The following is a 25,514-nucleotide window of genomic DNA, read 5'->3' on the forward strand; positions in this document are numbered from 1 at the left end:
TATATATATATATATATATATATATATGTTTATTAGAGAGTCATAAGACGATATACAGATTGATAGATAAGTCGATTGCAATAATTTTTTCCCTTAATAAGAAATAAATAAAATATTGAGCTGAGTTAACTGCGGAAATTTATCATAAACTAGGATCTAAGCTATATAAATAATATATCAATATATATATATATATATATATATATATATATATATACATATATATATATATATATTGATATATATGTGTGTGTGTGTGTGTTTGTGTGTAGGTGTGTGTATGTGTGTGTATTCTTACATAGTACGTATGTAGTAATTAAATATTTTCACATAAGTAACTAGTGTTCAATCCATAAATGTCAGAGAACATAGACGCACACACACACACACACACACACACACACACACACACACACACACACACACACACATATATATATATATATATATATAGGTATATCCACATGTACATATTCACACAGGCATGTATATAGTCATATACACACACGCACACAGACACACACACATATAAATACATATATACATATACATATATACACATGCATATATATATATATATATATATATATATATATATATATATATATATATATATGCATACATAAACGGACTAGCTGGCCACTCGCCGTCGCCCAGTCATAAAATACGCATACCTATTATATTTTAAAACATACAGACGTGTATTGTCTTTTTTTTGTGTTTTGTATTTGTTTGTTTGTTTTGGAAACAGTTCGCTTCCGGTAAGAAAAAAAATATATTCGGGGTTAGATGGAAAACAAAAGTTAAAGACAGTGACTCAGATACGACAACTATTACGCCGGCTTTTCAGATATTAAAAAGGTCTATTTCTTTTTTTAAATAATGAATCGAGTGTACTTTTATGTTTATTTTTTTTTAAATAATAAATATATCATGTCAACGATTTGGGAATTGCATTTTTGGAACGGTTAGCAAACGTATAAAAATCCAACGTGCCTCACGGAGTTGTGTTTAAATTTCGCCCCCTTTAGAAGTTCGTTCTTCTGGATCAAAACTAATAAAAAAAATATATGCTTATATGTCTGGATATACTATATATCAATTTACAAATCCGTAAATCCAAGATTTGGTGAGTATATAGGTTGAGAAGTTTTTTTTCACGCATTCTCACTTATATATATATATATATATATAAATATATATATATATGTATATATATGTATATATATATATATATATATATATATATATACATGACATATGTATATATATATATATATATATATGTATACGCACTATATATATATATATATTTATATATATATGTATATATATATATATATATATATATATATATATATATATATATATATATGGTATTCAAGCTAATAAGTAACGTAAATCTGGGATTTTCATGAGTAAAATAAATATATGTATAATTTATATAAATAAACAGGATATTTTTTAAGCTTTATTGATAAATTCACTTTACAGACAAAAACTCAAACGGGGTTAAATATATCGAATGTAATCGATTCGTGAATCGTTGTTTTTATATCGTATTACGATATCCAAACACCAACTCACGAATCGGTTACATTCGGTACCTTTAACGCCGTTTTCATAAAAAAATACTAAATATAATCGGTGCTAACAGCCGATTTTTTATTTATTTTTTTTACCAAGAAACGGGTTACATACTAGGTGATATACTACGATATCAAAACAATCACTCACGAATCGGTTACATTCGATATCTTTACCTCCGTTTGAGTTTTTGTCTGTAAACGGAATTTATCAATAAACCTTAAAAAATATCATGGTTATTAATGTAAATTATACCTCTGAGAGAAGGCTGATTTCCCAGTTTTTTTTTTTTTTGTTGTTTGTTTTGATTTTTGTTTTTTGGGTTTTTTTTTTAAACAACAGGCATTGATGGAAGATCTAACCAACATATGGTTTCAATGAAATTGTGTTTATTTCCAAGTGTACAGCCTTCGTTAAAATAGCGGAAAACACTATACTTCATCTGTATTTGCACTCGCATTTTATACAGACGTATTACTATTATATTCTTGTATATAATATCACGGAATTATATTAGTAATTTCATCTGTTTTATATAAAATTTGCTATTATTTATAATGAAGTAAAGCAAGAAACTCAACATTTCTAATCATAAAAATGATTATTTTCTCAACTGATTTCAAGCAGCGGGGTAAGTCTGAGGTAAATTCAGATTTGGCAACTATCGGTTGTAAATGCGAAAAGCTAGTCTTTGGAATGAACCATGTTTATAATAAACATGTTTGACGTAATTAAATATTTTCCTATTTTTATTGTTCATATCCTTAAAATAAACACCCCCCATATATATATATATATATATATATATATATATATATATATATATATATATATATATATATATATATATATATATATATACAGGCAGATAGATAGATAGTTCGATAGATAGATAGATAGATAGATAGATAGATTCATTTGTATATTTTGGCAGCATGTCATTATACAAGCACGTCTGATTGAACACGATTGAGTTATCTTTTTCTCCGATCTTTCTGGGTATCTTTTCCATTTGCCGAGAGGTCTTTTTAATGACAGCGCTTGAGAAGAATATGGGCGAACAACAATTTTTTAGCGCCATTCTATATAAAATGCTAGCTGAAAAAAAAACGCTCGGCAAATGGAAAAGATATACAGAAAGATCAGAAAAACGAATAACTCAGTCCTGTTCAATCAGACGTGCTTGAAATATATATATATATATATATATATATATATATATATATATATATATATATATATATATATATATTATCGTAGTGGTGAGTCAGGTGAACGTTTAGTCTACGAATCGGACCAATTTAAAAAAGTTTCTGTGTAGCTCCCTTTCTATCGCACTGTGTGTGGGGAGGGTGTGATACGGAGAAACAGATGGCCGTGTATACGTGTTGAGCTCTCCAGTAAAATTATTGTGTGCCCTCTTTACTCATCATCGTAACTGGTATTTTTTCGCTTATGTAAACAAACATTAAAATAAAAGATGAGGATTTCACTTACTTTCGACGGAAGCTGGGATGCAGGATTGGTGAAGTTGCTGACCAGTGTGAAAAGGAGCGGGTTTCGAATCGCAGTTGGAAACACTCGCAATGCCTTTATACAGCGATAGGGCCATGATACGACGAAATTACTCTCTGTGGATTATCTCTTGTGCATACGCACACACATACAGACACACAAACATACATACATATATATATATAAATATATATATATACACGTGTGTGTGCGCCTCTCTCTCTCTCCCTCTCTCTCTCTCTCTCTCTCTCTCTCTCTCTGTGCCAGGGACCGGCTAAAAAAGCTATAACGTATGTTATTTTATCCAACGAACCTGGTTTTACAAGAGCCGGCTATAACGTGCAATAGAACAAAACAAAAAGAACTGCGTCCATCTCTCGTCATTAGTCGATGACGCAGTTGCTTCACGTATGCGTGCAGTAATTTATTGCAATAACTTTGCCTGATTAGGGATAAATTAGACGCTCCAATCCTCCCATGTGTGCACGTGAGGCTGTTTGTGTATGTGTGTGAGTCGTGTGTATGTGTGTGTGTGTTAGTCGTGTGTGTGTGTGTGAGAGAGTCGTGTGTGTGTGTGTGTGTGAGAGTCGTGTGTGTGTGTGTGTGTGTGCGTGCGTAAACGCGCACCGGTTTGTGTTTGTGTGTCTGTCTGCTTTCTTTTTATTCAATTATAATTTGCGAACAATCTGGTTTCTTATTTAATTTTTTTCACCGCGGTAGTTTTCTTTCTTTTTCTCTTTTTTTTTTTTTTAAAGTACACTCTCCTTTCGCCAGTTGCTGAACGACTACTACAGCAATCAACACTTCATTTGTCGGGTTCACCTATCATCATCATCATCATCATCATCATCATCATCATCATCATCATCAATATAAATATTTTCCACGTTGTTATTATTGAATCATCACTAGCAGCATCTGCATTATTAGTGACATCAGAGTTTTGATGTCGGAAAATTCACCGTCTTCTATTTCTTCTTGCCGTAAAACTACTAAAATAAATAAAGCGTACTTTTTTTTTTAAACATTTTATTTTAGTCGTTTCTTTTTTATCATTCGCTCTACTGTTCGCAACTTGCTTGTTGTATTCAAAACGTTTCGGTCGATATAACGTATCACTCATTTCAAGTGTTTCATTTCAAGCTTTGCAACTTACTCATCGAACTCGCAAATCTTGTAATTTTGCCTACTTATGCAAACTACGAATCCTGCTCATGTTAATAACGGCTTTCTAAAGAATAACGTTATTTCAGCACGACACGAATACTGCATATGTATTAAATTTTGCACTACACCTTTTCCACGAGGGTGGGTTGTTCCCATCCTGTTAAATCAGATAAAATAATAAACCCAGATATCCGCGAATTCTATTAGAACATTACTACGTTCGAAAAAGTATCCGTGAAGTTAATATCTGCCGAAAAATTACGGTTGTACCAACCAAGAAACTGATTCATCTAATAAATTCAAATCAGTCATTCTCTCATCCAAGAGTCCTATAGTCTTAATTAACTAATACTAAAATTTGAAATAAATATTAAAATTTAAATAAATATAAATAGTTTATTTCTTATCGGAAAATAAGACATCAATTTGAAATCAATAAATATATATTCTCCTTCGCGCGTCTTATTCGGGTTTAGAACCGTTTCTTTTGAAGTACAGTGTAACCCGGCTTTAAACACTTCTTAGTAGGTTCCTATAACACACTTTTATCCGGGTTACAGTTATATCCGGGGTTCTTATGTTACACAGGCTCTTATTTGGGACCAGAGAAAATTATTCGTACATCCGTTTTTTTTCTAATATTCAGGCCCCTTATATCCGGGTACATTGTAGGTCCTACAGTGTAGGAGTATTTGACAGTTTTTTTAACATTAGTGGTCTCAATAACTTTGTTTGCATTACGTGTTCAACGATCGGGAATGTTCACTTGTTCAGGGGTGGTACAAGATCATAACGTACATTCAGGTGAATATGGAAGCGGCAAATAATAATAATAATAATTGATAACACAACTAATAGTAGGAGCGCTAAGAACAGTACCGAAAAACTTGAAAAAAGTATTGTGAGAGATTTGAATCAGAGGGATGGCATAAAAGATAGAACGAATTCCAATAATGAAAACTACAGAAATATGAAGAAAACCCCCTTGACTATAGAGACTAACACCACACTTGAAATATAGACACAAACTAGATACAGAAACGGCTACAGATGCAAAACACTAAAGAACATCACATGTAATCATGAAAACTGAAGATGTATAATTGAAAAATACCCCCCCCCATTTTTCTATGAGTGTCACCATGAACAGGCACCACACCAAAAAATGAGGGTCAAGGAGAATGGAAAGACCAAGGAGAGAAAGCACTAGCCAGCTCTCCGCTGGAGGAGTGCAAAGAGGACTGGAACCTTGGGGAGGTTTATTGTCATCAACATTCCAGTGAAGAACAATGGTCGGTGCCAACGAAAAATCAACAGTAAGTGGATGTTGCGATAACGCAAATGTGTTTGTAAAGGCTACCGAAAGAGGCGGAGATTACTGAAAATATTGAGAGACTTGTTGTCACTCAGACTCCAGGGAACACCACAACTTGTTCTTAAAGAACAATCGTTGGTAATGACTTGTGTGACTACTCCTACTGAGTCAATAATAATAATAATAATAATAATAATAATAATAATAATAATAATAATAATAAAAAGTTAACAATAAAAACCTGTCGATCGTTGTCAAATTGACTTGAAGGTTATAACAGAAGCCCTAATATGTGCTGCGCAGAAGCAAGCGTTCAGGACAAATTATGTGAAGTATCACATTAATAAAATCGCTGAAAATCCTCTCATGTCAACTGGGTGAACAGAATAGCGCGAATGTACAATACATCGTCAGTAGTTGTGAGAAGTAAACTCAAAAGGAATACAAGAGACGTCATGACAATATTACGAGAAACGTCCCTTAGGATATATACAATGAAAAATGGTTGGAATACAGTGAAATATGGCATGACCATGTTTCATTAAGAGTGATAATGTGAAATTATTTTGGGATATGGATATCCAATGTGATAATGTAGTAGAAGCAAGGAGACTAGATATAGTCTTTCTGGGTAAAATGAAAGACAAGGTAATAAGCTTTGATGTAGCAGTGCCAGCTAGTGTGAATGTGGAGGAAAAAGGAAAGTAGGCGGTTCGAGAAGTATCAAGACTTGAAAAGGGGGATCAAATATTGTGGACGTTGAAGAAGGTAGAATGTGTACGTATTGTTATAGGAGCCCTGAGGAGTGCATCAAAAGGAATTCAAAAGTGATTAAGAAAATTGGGATCCATTGCAATGTTGAAGTAGTTAAAAAAATTGCCTTGGTGGGAACTGCATGAATCTTGCGCAAAGGGCTGGAAGACTGGGAAACCAAAATGTTGACAACCTATGTTAACTTTTTATGATCTGCTGATTAGTAAAAAATCAGTAATACCAACAGTCAGACACAACATGTGAAGAAAACAACCGTCTAGCTGAATCCACTGTGAAAAATTTCCCCCACTCTATATCTGTGCCTAAATCAAAACGCGGATTACATGAACAAAGCTTCTTTCTTAGAACTGCACGCCTGTGGAACTCTGTTTCGTCTGTCTGCTTCCCACCGGACTACAACTTGGATGTCTTCAAGTCCAATGTTAACAAATTCCTAATGAACCGCCCCCTTAAGTAAACACTTCATCAAATCTCCACACTAACGTAATGTACTTGCAATAATCCTTATCCCTGAGTGGCTTCCGGGCCTTGATAAGTGGTGATCACTGTGTAAATAATAATAATAATAATAATAATAATAATAATTGGTGCTAGAAGCGGTAGCTCAATCGCAAGAATATATATGATTCCCTGGGATCTGAGCGACACGGTCTACCCGAACTAGCAGTCATGTTCCTTTTTATAAATCCCCCGTTGAAAGGCAGTGTACACACGATGGCCTTTTATCATTGAATTTTGATAAATAATTAGCAGAGAAACTTCTATGAAGTAATATTGGCAAAAAAGTTTCCTCCGGATTTAAGTACTCTCTGTGCCCTTCCAGTAGAGGTCTTGATAATGATTTACCACTCGGTATTTTTATCCTCCTTTTAATATTCAACCATTTTGTGTGGGGCCATCTGAGACTGGTGTCAAGCCTTTTTCTTTTGTGAACGTAAGATTATTGAATTTCTTATTGATTTCGTTCCCCAGTGTTTCGTGTCGTGTTCGTTCTACATATTTTACTTTCTCTATTTCAACATTTTTTTTTAACTAATTGGCTATCGTTTTTCAAAGCTTAGGAATCAATCAAGGATAAGGTGAATGCCATCGGGATACATTTGGAAACTGGTGGAATAGGCAGAATTTAAAAATAATGATAACAACAGCAACAACAATAATAATAATAATGTCCGTTCGCCTCTTTGTCTGTCCGCACTTTTCTTAATAACTACGCCTTGGAATTTTGTAAAAATGTGCACAAATTTTTAAAAATCGATGCATTGTATTTTTATACAACTTTCTGGAAACTAACTGATTTCTATATAATTTTGTTTTTCTATAGTTCGCGATAACTCTTACGTGTGCCCCAAGGGTGCTTTTAGGGCTAATAAAAACACTCGATCTTTGAGACTATTTTACCATATTTGTCCACATTTTTTGTGTATGTCTGTCTATTAAGCAGTTTTGCATGGTGCTGAACTCAAAGTTAAATATGTTAAGGTCTTGGGGACTTTTAGTGTTAAGTGGGAATACATGGACGTAGTAATTTCCTTTTCTTTTTTTTTGCATCGTACAGAACTAATATTTACATATGTTAAGGCCTATAAGTGCACCGTCTGTTCATTTTTACCAGTATTTGACGTCAACTGGTGACTTCTGGGCTAAATAGTGGAGGAGGGCAATGCTGAACTTAGTCATTTATGCTTTGGTCACTGTCCACTCACGGGGGGGGCATTCATTCTTCACTTATTATTATTATTATTATTATTATTATTATTATTATTATTATTATTATTATTTACTAACTAGGAGTAGTCACAGAAGACATCATCAAAGATTGCCCTTTGAGAACAACTTGTGGTGTTCTCTGAAGTGTGTTACAACAAGTGCCTCAAGATTTCCCGTACTCTCCACCTCTTTCGATAATTTGCAAAAGAATTTGCGTTGTCGCAACAGTCCCTTCCCATTAATTTCTCGTTGGCAGCGACTATTGATCTTCACTGAAAATTGGATACCAATAAGCCTCCCCAAGATTCCAGTCCTCTTTGCACTCCTCCAGCGGAGGTCTAGTTTAAACTTTCGGGTTTGTATTACTGTACACATAGATTCGAAAAATTTGTCAAAAAACAAATATATAACAAATAAATGTTATCAAAAGCAAGATAAGTTACTTGTCTACCAAACTGGATATAATTTTCGTGTTTTTATTCAATGTAACATGTTTATTCAGTTCGAAAAGCATACAGTGTTTACCGATGTATTGGAAAATTCAAAATGGCGCCCGACTCTAGAAATTCGCTCAATATATGTTACCGTGACATAAGTTGACATATATTCGGTGTTTTTTTAATAGTATTTTGTCTAGTTTATCAATTATAACAGCTTTTCCTAAACTTACCGTGTTAAAGAGAGTGTCGGGCGCCATTTTGAATTTTCCAATACATCAGTAAACACTGCATGTTTTTCGACCTGAATAAACATGTTACATTGAATAAAAACACAAAAATATATCCAGTTTGGTAGAAAAGTGACTTATCTTGCCTTTGATAACATTTATTTGTTATATATATATATGTGTGTTTTGACAACTTTTTCGAACCTATGTGTAAAGTAATACAAACCCAAACTTTCTTTCCTCGGACTTTCTGTTGTCCTTGACCCTCATTTATTTAGTGTGATACTAGTTCATGGTGACACGCACAAAAAAGGGGGCCTTGCGTCTTATACTGTTTATTCGATGTTATGTTTCTGTGTCTTTCATATTTGTAGCCGTTTCTTTGTGTCGTATTTGCGCCTGTAGTTTATGTGTGTTAGTCTCCTCATTCAAAGGTTTTCCTTAATATTTCTGTAGTTTTCATTATTATTATTCGTTGTTTTTTCACAGCTCTCCCTCTGATTCATATATCTTCCATTTTTTCGGTATTGATCCTAGTGCTCCTACTATTAGTGGTGTTATCTTGACTTTCTTCCTTGATTGTTTCATCTCTTTGACCCCGATCTGCATTTACTGTTTTCTTGTGTCTTGTCGATTTTGCTTTCATGTGGTTGGTTCTAATTGCCTTATCTTGTGCAGCTGTTACTAAAGATTCTGTTTCCCTCTTTACCTATTTCCTTTTGTAACCATTTCCAATATTTTAGTTGGCTCATTTTTGTTATCCGTTTGAATTGTTCATGTAGCAGTTTCTCTTCCCATTTTCTTTTCGCTTCTTATTTTTCGTCTCTATTTTTGTTTTGTGTGTTTCTTCCGTGTCACTTGCGTTAATTATTCTTTCGGTGTTCTTCATTATGCATTTTTCTAATTCTTTTTTCTTTTTTTTTTTGCATTTTTTTTTACACAGTCAACTATACAAACCAGACCTTTTTCTCGGTCTTTCCTTTTCACATAGAGTTGGTCAGTACAGCCATTTGATTGTAATACATTGTGCATCGTCATGAGTTTTCTGACCTTCTAGTTGAGGTTCTTCTTTTGTCCAGGTTACATATAGTCCAGCGTATTTTAGTAGTGTCGCTACTCCGTGTTTATTTTTTTAATCAGATTTCTACTATATAGTTTAGCTCCAAAGAGGTTTCGTTCTTCTTGCGTATCCCTTTCCAAATTTCTCTTTCATTTGTGTTGCTTTGATGGTGTCGTCTTCCAGAACTCCCAAGTATTTGTACCTATCATATTTACCTACTGTCTTCATTTCTGTTTGATTGGGGAGTACTGTACCTTCTGTTGCTTCCAGTTCTCCTCCTCTCGTGCACACTTTTCTATACAGAATTTCTATTCGAATATCCCGGTTAAAGATTCTGGTCGTATTTATTAGCGTATCTAGTTCTGCCTTTGTGTTTGCAAACAGTTTTAGGTAATCGTTGTACATTAGGTAGTTCATCCATTCGTTTGTGTTAGTGAATTTGTATCCGGATTTGGATTTTCTGGGTATATTGTTCAGGGGCATCATAGCTATAATTAACAGTAACAGTGATAGAAAATCACCTTGAAAATACCCTTTTTGTATTTTAATTTCAGTTATATATTGTCCATTAGAAATGATTATATATAGATTAATGCGATAGTGTGTGTGTGTGTGTGTTATTTTCTGTGTCACGCTTACATCCGGGTCGTTTAATTGTAAGGTACTTCAATTTCTTGTCTGAAATTATTTTCTCAAAAATTTTTCATATGTTTTGATTTGGTTTCGATTATGGCTCAAGGAACTTAAGTTATGTGTGTGTGTATATATATATATATATATATATATATATGTATATATATATATATATATATATAAGAGTAAATAGTTAACAAAACATGTTCAAAAACACTTTGAGAAAGAGTTAAAACATTTAATTTAAAAGGATATATATATAGCGAGAGAGAGAGAGAGAAAGAAAGAGAGAGAGAGAGAGAGAGAGTTAGTTATAAAATATATATGGCGATTAAGCTAGACTGAATATTCCGCGTTTCATCCATTCTAGGATTCTTCAGGCTTATGCGCGAATTTTGTGGTTGTCTGTCCTTTTTATACACGCACCTTCTATTGAGAGTATATAACTGAAATTAAAAGGACAGACAACCATAAAATTCGCGCATAAGCCTGAAGAATCCTAGAATGGATGAAACGCGGAATATTCAGTCTAGCTTAATCGCCATATATATTTTATAACTAACTAACTAGCTGTACCTACGTATTGAGCACTTTTGAAGTACATACTTAAAGTTTACGCATAAATTTATACTTTCGTATATTAATTTTATGTGAGTAAATAAAGTAGTTATATATATATATATATATATATATATATATATATATATATATCATAAATTTTTATTTTAGTTTCGATTCAAGCTAATGCACCCAAGTCATATGGATATATATTATAATATATAAAAATCTATAAAAAATTAACTGTACAATTATATATACGAAATCTATAAAATTAAAACACCATATTTAAGCGTATTATACGACTGAGCTGTGCCGGGCGTTCGTTCTAGCTTAGATAAATACGTTTGCAGTTTTAACAAACTAGGATTATATCAGAGCGTCTCCATATACACTGAACATCTACAGAATGCCAACATCAATATTTTACATATGAATTAGTCCCCCTGTGGAGTTTGCACAGGTCTCGTTACTTACTACTACTACTACTACTGCTGCTACTACTACTACTACTACTACTCTTACTACTACTACTCCTACTATTACTACTACTACTCTTACTAATACTACTCTTATTTCTACTACTACTACTCTTACTACTACTACTACTCTTACTACTACTACTCTTACTACTACTACTACTACTACTACTATTTTATGTATTTATTTATTTGTTAACACACTCGGAATTCTAAAACTAGTCTTCATCTGTGTTGCTTATTGACATTGAGGCTGTGTAAGCCCTCTCTCAATATTTCCCGTACTATCAATACACATTGCAAATGGATACAACGGGTTTTCTCCCACAACGACCATTGCTGTTTCGTAGAATTTAAGTGGTAGCAGTCCTTGCCATGGTTTATGCACTCTCTAGTAAATACTGGGTTTAGTGCCTTTTCTCCTGGCCCCTTTTCCTTAACTCTAGAAGACTGTAGTATCAGCCGGAGATGTTTTCATTTTAAGTTTTGAGGCCACTTGTGAAAATCATTGTTATTGTGTAACAAAAGAATAAACGTGTTGGTAAATCATTTCGTTTGTAATACTATTTCACACTTGTGTACAATAATAACACGATAATAACACACACACATATGTGTGTGTACGAAAACGCTATTTAATCTATTTTAATAGCCTAATCTGCGATTAGCGACCTTATTATTATCATTATCGTGGATTATTGTAGCTACATTATCTCTTATAATTATTATAATTTATTACCGTCAGTTTTCGATTTGAAAACATTGGGCATATTTTAACTGTTATTTCATCTCAAACAAGGCACCGTACCATTGGAAAGTAAAGGGAGTACTAAATGGGAGAGTATGTAACATCGAGCAAAAAGATCTCTTTTTAATTATTGGAATTTTTTTAGATGAGTAATTTGTATATTTACTTTTTGATTATTTGCGGACTGTTATCCTTATCTGTATACATGTTCTTTCACGACGTTTCGGTCAACTGTTCCTCGGACTTTGGCCAGCTGGGTAACCAGGACGGGATATGAATGCAAAATGTCTTAAATATATCCTCAGTAATTACTGCCTTCCATAGTTGTTGCGTCTGACCACGTTTTGGAAAACTAATCCTCTGGCCGGCTTTGGAGAGAAATGAACCCGCTATCGTAAGACAATGCTCAACTAGAATTGTAGAGATTCAACGAATCTATCTACTGGGCTATGGGCTCCTGACAAAAACCAGAGGAATAGTCCGTCGAAAGGGCGTAAAATAACAACTATAAAGATGAGGATGACCACCCGCAAATAACTAAATGGAAAGTTCTCTGTTCGCACTAAACTTGAATTTCTGCATTTCAGTACAGTATGGAATCAGGGACACAGGAGAGAATCAAAAAGTTAACTAGTTCGGGATACATACGCCTGGAGTTCACCGGAGCACACTCCATTAAATTGTAATAAGTCACAGCAATGGGTAGTGGTTCGAGTTTACTTGATAGAGCGGGGCCTCTTTTGGTGGAAACTCCTTTTTGGACATTCTCTAAGAGTAAGAAACTAGTGGCAGATGCAACAACCCTGATGTGGATACGATACTCCATATCAGTGAATGGTTGCTTTAAAGAGAGGTAGGACAGTTGAAAGTTTGAGCAACTTTCTAGCACGCTAAAGTCACATTTTTCACGACAAACCTGTCAACGTCCTTTGTTCCAATTCAGGTTAAATTAAAATGAAAAGTGTGGGTTTTACCGTGGCCTTCGTTATAAAGATGGCCGGCCAGCTGAAAAAATGACGTCATCGACGAGGTCCCAACAAGCAAGATATGTGGAACTCTTAGACTGTCAATAATGAACAGTAATTTTTACAGACAGCGTTACAAAACTTCAAAATTGGATTAAAATAAAGAAATAAAGAAAGAACACGATGATTTATACTGAAACTCATCTCATATTAATAATACAAAAAAAAACAAAAAACACAAGTTGTTTGTTTAAGTATTATAAGCAATTGAATATTTCGTTGTATTATAGATTTTAAAGATTAGAATGCGTTCTTTAATTACTTATAAATTACATTTTAGAAAGTGAAGGAACTCGATTTGATTTGAAATAAACTTGAAGTTTGTTTAATATAATTAAATGAAAAGTATGCATGTAAGATTATGAATATTTGAAGAAGAACACAAGCAAAACATTTGATATGAGTTAAGACAATAAACAAATATTAAAATTAAACTATTTTTTTAAATCAAAATGATTTTTTTTAATCAAAATGAATATTTTTTTAATCAAAATGAATATTTTTTAATCAAAATGAACAATATTTTTATAAAATCAAAATGAATATTTTTTTAATCAAAATGAACAATATTTTTTTAAATCAAAATGAATAGGTTTTCATCAAAATGAACCACAATATTTTTAAATGCAAATGAACCACAATATTTTTTCAAAATCAAAAACAATATTTTTAATAAATTCGTGAAATATTGCACAGTAAAAAAATAATTAACCTAAAGAAAAAATCATATTTCTTATTTAAGATTATTTCACCACATAACAAAAATAACATGCAAAATCATTTTTTTATATCCATATTTTCAGTTTGTTAAAATACGTGGGTTTGTATTACTGTACATATAAATTCGAAAAAGTTGTCAAAAGACAAATATATAACACATAAATGTTATCAAAGGCAAGATAAGTTACTTTTCTACCAAACTGGATATATTTTTCGTGTTTTTATTCAATGTAACATGTTTATTCAGCTCGAAAAACATGCATTGTTTACTTATGTATTCGAAAATTCAAGATGGCGTCTGATTCTCTCTTTAACACGGTAAGTTTAGGAAAAGGTGTTATAAATACAAAACCGGATAAAATACTGTTAAAAACTCGCTCAATATATGTTACCGTGACATAGGTTGACATATATTCGGCGGGTTTTTAATAGTATTTTTCTAGTTTTTTATTTATAACACCTTATCCCAAACTTACCGTGTTAAAGAGAGAATCATACGCCATCTTGAATTTTCGAATGCATCAGTAAACACTGTATGTTTTTCGAGCTTAATAAACATGCTACATTGAATAAAAACACGAAAAGTATTTGGTAGAAAAGTGACTTATCTTGCCTTTGATAACATTTATTTGTTATATATTTGTTTTTTGACAACTTTTTCGAATCTATGTGTACAGTAATACACCCCCAATAACGTTAATTAAATGAACTTTAAGACCACGAGTGAATGCGCGTTTTTTTAGTTTAGTTTCATATATATATATATATATATATATATATATATATATATATAAGTATTTTTAATTTTTATCTTTCTAGCTTTAAAAAAAGTTTTAAAATTTTATCAGCCGGCATAATTTATTTTTAAATATTGAAAAATTTCAGGAAAATTCATTTTTGCTAGATTTTTAAAACATGTGTGTCAACAGCTTTAAAAAAATCGTCTCTTCAAAAGAACGTGTTTTAAAGAGTCGATGTTGTCTCGCATTTTCATTAGTTTGTATGCTGTAAAATTTGTTTTTTTAATATTAGCAATTTATTTGAAGCTTCTTCTTTTGAATGGTAAAAAACTTAGGATGATAATATTGAATTAAATTATAGTTACATCGTGTTAAATACAGGGGGAGCACGTTAAAACTTGCTTTGCTGAATGGAGAAATGTACCATCTTTTTTTTTTTTACTGCATTATAATACTTTATTTTTCGGAAATGAAAATACTGTCACTTTTTGGTCCTTTACGATAATTTCCTCGGCAATTTGGAACGATGCACCGTGAAGGCATTTTAAATAAAAAAGAAATATTACACTGACGTCAAGACGTTATGAGTTACGAGTGACTACCGGTGACTACCGGTGTCAAGCAACTAAGGGGCAATCCATGATGACGTCAGCAGATAAAATTATTTTTGCCCACCGGCAATCTTGTCTTTTAAGACGGATTTACCCAGGTGTGCATCTTTTAACGTAAGGAATAAAATAGAAGCTTTCCCTTAATGAACACTGTTTTCATTAAAATTAATATGTTACACAAAATTAACATAAATACAAAATTTACAATAATTTATTGGAACTTATAAATAAATCGACAGATGGTTAGTTTATAGGTGTTAGATATTGGGTTAGCAATGCAGAAAAAATATTCATGTTCAGATTTTTTTAATTGGAAAGAATGTAAGAAAACAAATAATAATTTAAAAATTGGTTTGATCTCTACAGCCTGGCGGAATTTTACATAGATATCTCTTAAAGTTGCTTAGACTTTAGGAGAGAGTTTGTTATTTTGTTAGTTAAGAGTCGGGAGTTAGAGAGAGCAGAGTGAGTCGGTAGCCAGATAGAGAGACGGTCTACAGATTGGGATAGCTCAAAGAAGAAGGCATCAGATATGGCAATAGTCAGAATTAGCGTCGAAACTTTCCAATAAAGAGACACATGTAATAAAGTTGCTGAAAAGACAACCTGACGTTTGTTGATTCATTGAGATGAATCTTCTTTTCAGATTTCCGTCAAACAGGATCGAAGAACGACCAGGTATGTTTCTCCGATTGGCCTGATGTTAATATTCTAGATAACTGTTATTCGTCCTTTTCTGTTATAAATGGTTCATGTCCGTTGTTAAACTGTATGTTAATATTTCATCGCTGTCGTAAGTGTCATAACCGCATCAATTAAACGAACAACAAAAATACTAGATTGAACGAACACAATTATATACACACGTCATATAAATGACTGTGACCCGTAGATATGCTCTCCTCACCCCCTCCACCTTTCTCTCCCCAAAACCCTTTGGATAGAGCACTATCGTAAATAATCTCACCTGCTACTTAATTGGCTGAAAATGCGAAGCTCGTTGTTTGTTTGTTTACGAACAGGCGATTTGAGCACTATAAAAGTGGTGGCGGGTGTCTATTTAAATATACATTCTGACGAGTTATTTACGGGCGTCGATTCCATGGTCGAGTGGGAGAACTGCCGACTGTCAACACGACGGTTCTAGGTTCAATCCTAGGCTAGGGAGAGATGCTAGTCTAGCGGCACTGATGAGTTGTGATACAACGAAACAAGACTGTATGGCGAGACTACAAATATATTTTAAGCCCCCCTCTTTGGGTAGAGCACTGTCGTAAATAATCTCACCCGCTACTTAATTGGCTGAAAATGCGAAGCTCGTTGTTTGTTTGTTTACGAACAGGCGATTTGAGCACTAAAGAAGTGGTGGTGGTTGTCTATTTAAATAGATATTCCGACGAGTTATTTACGGGCGTCGATTACTTGGTCGAGTGGGAGAACTGCCGACTGTCAACACGACGGTTCTAGGTTCAATCCTTGGTTAGGGAGAGATGCTAGTCTAGCAGCACTGGTGAGTTGTGATACAACGAAACAGGATTGTATGTCGATGACTACAAATATATATATATATATATATATATATATATATATATATATACATATATTGTGTATACGCACATTTATTAGACTACATTTTATACCACTAGACGATGCACGAATTTAGACACGTATATATACACAAGAGACATATAGACATAATATACACTCCCGAGTATAGGTAATATCAAATTAAAATGAGGAGATAAACTCGTAGCACTTGTTTATCTCCGATGTGCATGCTATCGATAAACCTGACAAGCAGGAAAATCCCCTCCCATCTTTTTAATTGAGCTCTTTGGGTAGCAGAATAATTTCTACACTAACGCTTTCTTCCTTTAGAGCGCAAGACTTGAACTCCCCTTCCTGTTTCCTGTTTTTAAATAAAAACTTCTGAAGCTTAGTTATTTTGAAAGGTATTTCGCTGCTCATCTCCCCATAGTCCCCTTTTAGACACAATCCCAAATAGTAATCCATTACGTTCTGAAGGTGCAATATCACTTTTTTAAAAATGAATAACAGTTTAAGGGAATAACAAATCCACAAAGGGCTCACAGCCTCATGTATATCTTGCTAAGACCAAAATTACATACAACAATTAACATTGCCAATTGTTGCCTATCTGTTACAGGCACAGCTCAACGCTACTAAACTATCTTAAGGAACATTTAATGGACGCTAATTTAATGCAGAAACACATGTACGAGGTGTGTTGAATAAGTTTACAAACTTTTTTGAACATGCATTTAAAATTGGCGAAGACTCTTGAAAATTACGTAGGTTATTGCTCTACATCCTATGAGATGAGTGATCCATTTTTATGATTTCAAGTTCAAATTAACAGCTACAGCAGGAATTAGAATTCACTCTAATAAAGCCTGATTGTGAATTACAAAAGTTCTATCTGAACCTGAGTACAATTTAAAGAACGATATGCAATAAACTAAAGTTATAAACTTCCATAATATATATATATACATATATATATATATATATATATATATATATATACATATATATATATACATATATATATATATATATATTTCTTATTATATATCAATCCTGACATAAGAAGCTCAATGTAATTACAGTAGAGAACAAATGACAAAAAGTTATATTCCAAAATTCATGATGTGGACCATTTATAATCTATTCCTTGAATTGTATACGTCAACTGAATAAATTATAAGATGGTCACCAACATGATATTTGGAATATAGCTTTTTGTCATTTATTCTCTCTCTCATATATATATATATATATATATATATATATATATATATATATGCATATTCAATAAACGTATGGAATGTTTCAGATGTCTTTTGGACTAATTTGCATGAAGTATGCATCTGTTTTTTGAGTTGCATAAGGGATTCAAGGAAAGTAGGAATGTTGTGAGGGATGATGAGAAGTATGGTAGAAGTAAGAAAGCCAAAACAGCATATTTGATTGACCCAATAAAAAGGTCATGGATAAGGACCGTTTTGTGTCTATAAATTCAATAAGTGCGCAGTTTGATGTCAGTGTTCGATCAGTTATTCCGGAAGAACTGCAGATGTGAGAGATTTAAGCGAAGTTTGTCCAAAGTTTTCCCAGAGAAGATCAGAAAGAAAAACGTTTTTATTACAGCAGGGAGATGGCCGAGTTGATAATTAAATCCAGCAATCGAAACCTTGCTCCCTGTGACTTTTGCTTATAAACTAAGCCCAAGAAAACCTTAGAAGTTGCCGTTACGAATACATGAAAGAGGCTATAATTCAGGCCAGAATTGTTTATTTGCCGATTGTTGATTTTGTTTATGTTCATATAGTTTTATCATTTGAATTAAATGCTTCCTTTTCATTAGCTACTACACCGAAGTGTAGAGGAGGACGTCACTTCTAGCCCCAAACTACTCCACTTACTCTTGGTTCTCGCCTTTTTGAAATGGCTACTAAGCTGCATAGTATTAAGTATCGTGTTTCAGGTTTTTGCTATAACTTGTCACATGATTGAGGCCTGCTCTTCCGTTCATAATGGCACATATATCCAAATGCTTTGAAATAAAACAAACTGTATTTTTTATAGAGTAGATCTCAACAGCTGTGGACACGACTCATGCATTAAAACGTCTACCATATAAAAATTACAGTGATTATTTGATAGCTTTACTATAATAACTATGGATAATATGTATCTAGTTGTGTAAATAAGCTTATAGGGACCACTTCATACATAGTTCAATATTTCTATCCTTTTAATTTGCATTTTAGTACGCTTTCTCTCTCTCTCTCTCACACACACACGCACACACACACACACACATATATATATATATATATATATATATATAGAGAGAGAGAGAGAGAGAGACAGAGACAGAGACAGAGAGAGATAAAGAGATAGATAGATATTAATATACACAGTTATATGGTGGCTACACTGGACAAGCTTATGGTTCGGAAAAGTAGTCGGTCAAAGATAGAAGTTCTCGTCAGAGGACTTAATAAATGATTTCCACAGAAGAATTCAATAATAAACGTGTACTGATTCCATGAGTTTCCTATTTCAACACAATTATCTATTCTGTTTAAAATCCTGACTCCTATATATTTAGCGATTCTGATTATTTTGAATTTTGGTAACTAAAAATTGTTTTTGTGTAGATGGATTTTATTACCGAAATATGCAATGCGTTTTAACTTTACTTGTAGTATAAAACCAGTAAATATTTATCATTTTATTCCTAATGCGATCTGTCGAACATAGAGTTTCAAACAACAATAAATACATGAAAACAACAAAAGGAATCGTTTGGGGCATCGGAAAGTGGGCATACATTTTTTTTCGATATCGAATCCGATGCCCCACAAAATTCTCATCTTTTCGTTTTCCAGTCCAAATTAATCACGTCTCAGCACACACACACACACACACACACACACACACATATATATATATATATATATATATATATATATATATATATATATATATATATATATATATATATATATATATACAAGCACCGAGTCGTAGAAATTTCCAGGTTGGTATCTGGTGGCGCATTAATTAACCGGGAAAGATGCACCGCCAGTCTTCGTTAAGACACACATCTCGGATAAGGACAGTCTGATGTAAGAGACTCGGGTTACCGTATATATGTTCTGTGGTAGTTATCTCTACCGATGGAGTTTAGTAGTAGTACCAAAAAGTGTCCATGATTTTACATATCTTTCACGACTATAAACAAATCCTCAGTATGGATTTCCGAGCAACTTAATTGTTGTGACAGAACCTCATACGTCGAACTCAACGGGGGGATCTTTATATATATATATATATATATATATATATATATATATATATATATATATATATATATATATATATATGTATATATATATATGTATATATATATATATATATATATATATATATATATGGTAAAACTGCTACTTAGTAAAAACTTGTAGAGAGTGCTCAATATTTTTGCAGAGCAAATATGTGTTTTTTTGGGGTCTTTGTTTTTGTTTTTTGTTTTTTATTACCGTATTATCTGTTTGGTTACATATGTTTCCGATGTTGGATCATGTTTGCGATCCGACAGTTTCGTCAGGCCTCGCAGAAGTGGTTGTTAGTCATTGGAAAAAAAGGTGTTTTTAAGAGAAAAAAAAACAAAATAAAAGGAAGAAAGAAAAGGGGAGGGGAAAGACGCGGGTGTTGACAATATTTCAGTTGTGATGGTTCAAGATGCATTCCATTGCATTGTGTGTGTGGGGATAGCAGATTAAGGTAGGCGTGGGTGGAGATATATGGATATAGTGAGGGGGTGGTGAGAGGGTGATAAAGCGAAGAGTGAGGGGGTAAGAAAAGGAGGGGGGAAAGTTTCAATATTTTGGTTTTTAATTTTAACTGGCGTTTGGTTTTCTCGCAAGGAATATAAAATAGATGGAAGAGGGGGAGAGAGGAAGAATGAGAGGGAAAGAGAGGTAGAGAGAGAGAGGGAAAGAGAGGGAGAGAGAGGGAGAGAGAGGGAAAGGGTTAGTGTAGATGTCATTTTTTTCTTTTGATACGTACGATGTTCGTTTGAGGGTTTTTCGTTGTACATCGGCTTGTTCCTTGCTGTTTGTAATGGGTATATTTTATATTATATAGGTTAACGCACATTCGCACATGCACACACACACACGCGCATATATATATATATATATATATATATATATATATATATATATATATATATATATATATATATATATATATATATATATATGTCAAAACATCGGTAATTCACAGCCTTCGCTGATGGCGTAATTGTTCAAATCTTTGACTGTCGTAACGCTGGTCGGGTCTCGATCCTGGCTTTAGGTAGTTGTCTGTCTAGCCGCACTGCTTAGCTGTGATACAGCGAAACAGTACTATATGTGGATGACTATATATATATATATATATATATATATATATATATTTACTGACATGTATGTATCTATACATATGTAACTATATATATATATATATATATATATATATATATATATAACTACATATGTATAGATACATACATGGCAGTAAATATATATATATATATACATACCTGCATGTATGTATCTATAGATATGTACCTATATATATATATACATGTGTGTATACATCTATATATATATATATATATATATTATATTCGTATTCCTGTCTGTTTGTTTGTTCACAATTTGTTTCATATATACAAATGGTCCAGTTCTTAATGTTTCAGTCATTCCTATATATAGTTCTTGAAAAATATACGATTAAGTATTTTCATATTACATTAAAGAAAATCGATTTTATAAAATAGCGGTGTGTTAGTTCTTATTTATAGTGAGTGATTTTTAAGTGTTCTATTTTAGTTTATTGTTCACATTTCCTTTATATTGATAGTATATTGTTTTAAATTTATTTTTACCGACATTCATTTTTTTGTTATAAGGCTGTTTGAGTTATTTCTCCTTGGCGCGAACTTTGTTCTTTTTCTGTTTGTTTTCTTTCTTCGGTATATATTTAAACAAAAAACTTTAAAACATTATTTTTGGAATTAGTTTAAATAAAATAATATCCGTGATTTCACAAAAAAAACCTCCAGTGGATATTTAATTAAAAATAAACAAACAATCCAATTCAACTACGATTCTATATTTTAATAAAAATAAAACAACTTTCATTTACGTTTTTTTACACATGTTTTTGAAATGTGATTTTTTTTTCTTTTAATAACACAATAAGTCATAACACATCATTTTTATAACATAACTAACATTCCGATAGAATTTTGCAGAATAGTGGAAAAATCCTTTAAATACCCTCATAAGTATAGTACGATATTAAACAAAAAAATCATAAAAATTTCATACTCCACAATTCCTAATCTAGCACAGACAATAATTTTGATAAATAACAGGAAAATTAAACAAGCGCTGGATATACCAATTGACCCAATACATAGTAACAAATGTACTGCCAAAATAAAAATAAATCCCCTCATAATAACGATTGCATACATAAAGACGTGGTGTACGCCTGCACAGTCACGCAATTACTAAAACATTCAAACAACCAATCAAATGAGGAAAACAATGAATATAGTCGAAGCATTCAGGACGCAAGCATACATAGGGAAATATATGGTGAGGGCTCTAATAATAATAACAGAAACAATAACAGCCAGGCTAACATATCCAATAATATAATTCCAAGTGAAGATCAGAGTAGGATTAACCAGCACCCGAGCTATGAATCTCCAGGCCCCCTCTTAACCCATACCCCAATATAAGTCTCAATAGCAATGGGACTGATGAACAAAAAAAAACAATAATAAAACAAGAAAAACATTCATGCATATAGGTGCATCATCAAACTTAGTAAAAATAAGAATCTCAAAGCACCTACATTCATTCAAAAAGGAAAGATCTCAAAACAATGATAATAATAGTACATCCTTAACTAAATTAATCAACAGCCTAGAGTACAAGAAAATCCCATATTCAATTAAATGGAGCATACTGAATAAATCTAGATCATATACCCCAGGGAACACATTTTCCAATCTTTGTATATCCGTAGCAGTTAACATCATCACCTTAAACATACCCATAATAAATACCAAGAATGAACTAGTGTCCAGATGTAAGCTCAAGAAAAAAATATAATACAACCATCTTAATATGAAATAATATACACTCTCTGTATAAATGTAAATGGGTAAAAACATAATACTAAATAATATCAGTTGTGACTAAAATCTAAACTAAAACTTTGCAGATATACAAATGTTCATTTTCTAAAGATAGGTTCTTAATCACCTCTTCTAACCCATATAATAACTTTCTATTATTGTTGATCTACACGTTAATTAGGGTCTCACTATAAGCACCTTAACATACTACATTTAATTTCTTACACGTAATTTGCACTCTGAGATCTTGTTAGAATAGAATTTCCAAAAACATGTAGCTTCCCAATTAAAGAATTGATCATTTCGGCCCTATCTACTAAACAGAAAAGGAGTAAACATTCCCCATTGCAAGGTAATTTCCAGATCCGCGCATATAAACAAAAAAGAATTATACTCAATGATGCGTCATCCCTGCTGGTACTAAAGTAATTTGATTCTATAGCCGTAGTTACACAACCCTAATCTTCTCACTATAATAAGCAGTGTAGGGGCTAAAAATTGGTTTTCTTTTTTATGATAATCGTAGTTATGTTACCCACACTGATTATTGTTATAATTAATGGTGTGACTATTGGTATACTTTCTTTATGTCTACATCTATACATTTGTATGCATGAGTGTATATGTAGGTATCTATGTGTGTATGTATAGATATATTGTGTAAGTGTGCGCATTTGAGTGTATATATAGTTGTACGGGTATATATATATATATATATATATATATATATATATATATATATATATATAGTCATTTATAAAATATATATAGCGATTAAGCTACACTGAATATTCGGCGTTTCATCCACTATAAGATTCGTCATGTTTATGCGCGAATTCTGTGGTTGTTTCTTGTTTTTATATATGTTGAGGATTTTTAGTTAGCCAATCAGCTTTCTAGTATCCACCGCGCCCCTTCCTATCAGCCAATGGGCATGCATTTTATCGAACAAAGGATCTGTTTTAGAACTAGGTTAGCGGTTTAAGTTAGAGCACTTTTGAAGTAAATACTTAAAGTTTACGCATAAATCTATACTTTCTCATATTGCATTTATGTGAGTAAATGAAGTAGTTATATATATATATATATATATATATATATATATATATATGCGTGCATGTATGTGTACATGTGTACATATATGTATTCATGTGTTTATATGTAAGCATGTGTGCATGTGAATACATGTGTAGAAAAGTGTTCCAAGTTAAATATTATTAACTAGTATAATGTTATGGATACTACCGATCTTTAGACACTTTTTAGTAAGGTATTATTATTGCTTTATTATTTTTGTTTTAGTCTATTTTACATTGAACTATTTCCGTAAGTATTATAAAATAAAGATAAACCATTCTAATAAGACGCTTAGCCTTGGTTTTACAATTCACTCATAAACATTAGTATATTCTAAACATTTTAATATTTGATAATATTTTCTCTCCTCTGATGAGATGGTAGATATCGAAACACTATATAGGTTAAGGAGATTAATTTTCAAAAGTATTCTTTGTCTTGCATAGAATAATAAAAATCTTTGATATGAAACTCAACCACTTCATTTCAATAAGGGGTTTTGAAATTCATAGAATCATAATTTAATTTATTTGCTCTATCTTGCATATCGAGCAGTTCTTATTTAGATCGGATAACTTTTATAATATTACCGCCAGTAATATTTTTTAGATATTATAATCACAGGTTTTCATACCAACTGATTGTTAAATAAAAAAATATTTCTGAAGTGTATATATATATATAAATTAAATATATATACCAATTTTATATATATACCAATTTTATATATATACCAATTTATATATATATATATATATATATATATATATATATATATATATATATATATATATATATATATGAACCGTTGCTGATAGTAATCTTATAAGTATTTAACAGCAAAAAATAAGAAAGGAAGGTTCGGAGATTTCAAAGTTATTTCATAAGGATTATTAACGACAGAGAAAACCGTGATCCATTTTGTTCATTTAGGATTAGAAAAATATAATAAAACATAGAGAGCATAGGTTAAAGTTATCGATAGCAAAACAATCACCTTTGAACCATCATGCTTCTGCAGTTGACTGAGTCAAAAGAGAGAAACTAATCAAAATATTAAAAAACTGAAATCTGTTTACAAATTCATAGAAACCAAATATTTTAAGTATTACAAATAGGTCGTATTATATATATTAGCGTTTCTAATGTAATTCTTATGAATCATTCTTGGCTTACCTTTATTTGATCGAGTGGATCAACTCAAGAATGGATTTATCTGATACAATAGAGTTTGAGACTATACAACAGCTGTAAATATAGAGTTCCCTATGAGTAAGTATATAATTTAATTTTATAGTGAGGTTACAAACAAAAACATATAATTATTAAATACTTACCAATGGCTAAAATTGGAGACAGCAATAATGATACCAGCTAGAATGATCGTTCTAATAAT

At 32.1% G+C, this 25,514-nt stretch overlaps 1 protein-coding gene and 1 long non-coding RNA gene across 5 annotated transcripts in view; one reads left to right on the forward strand and one right to left on the reverse strand.

Moving 5' to 3' along the window:
- LOC145284534 (uncharacterized) overlaps positions 1-4,347 on the reverse strand; it is a 119,361-nt gene extending 115,014 nt beyond the window's left edge. Inside the window, exon 1 of the long non-coding RNA XR_013868861.1 lies at positions 3,085-4,347. This is a non-coding gene — a long non-coding RNA (uncharacterized LOC145284534). The remainder of the gene's footprint in view (positions 1-3,084) is intronic.
- The window catches only part of LOC145284533 (homeobox protein DLL homolog), a 346,230-nt gene that overhangs the window by 30,778 nt on the left and 289,938 nt on the right, over positions 1-25,514 (forward strand). The gene's annotated exons all lie outside the window — the stretch shown is intronic.

Source organism: Euprymna scolopes, chromosome 9 (assembly GCF_053919585.1).
Source record: "Euprymna scolopes isolate OS-2025 chromosome 9, ASM5391958v1, whole genome shotgun sequence".
Classification (NCBI taxonomy): Eukaryota; Metazoa; Mollusca; class Cephalopoda; order Sepiida; family Sepiolidae; genus Euprymna; species Euprymna scolopes.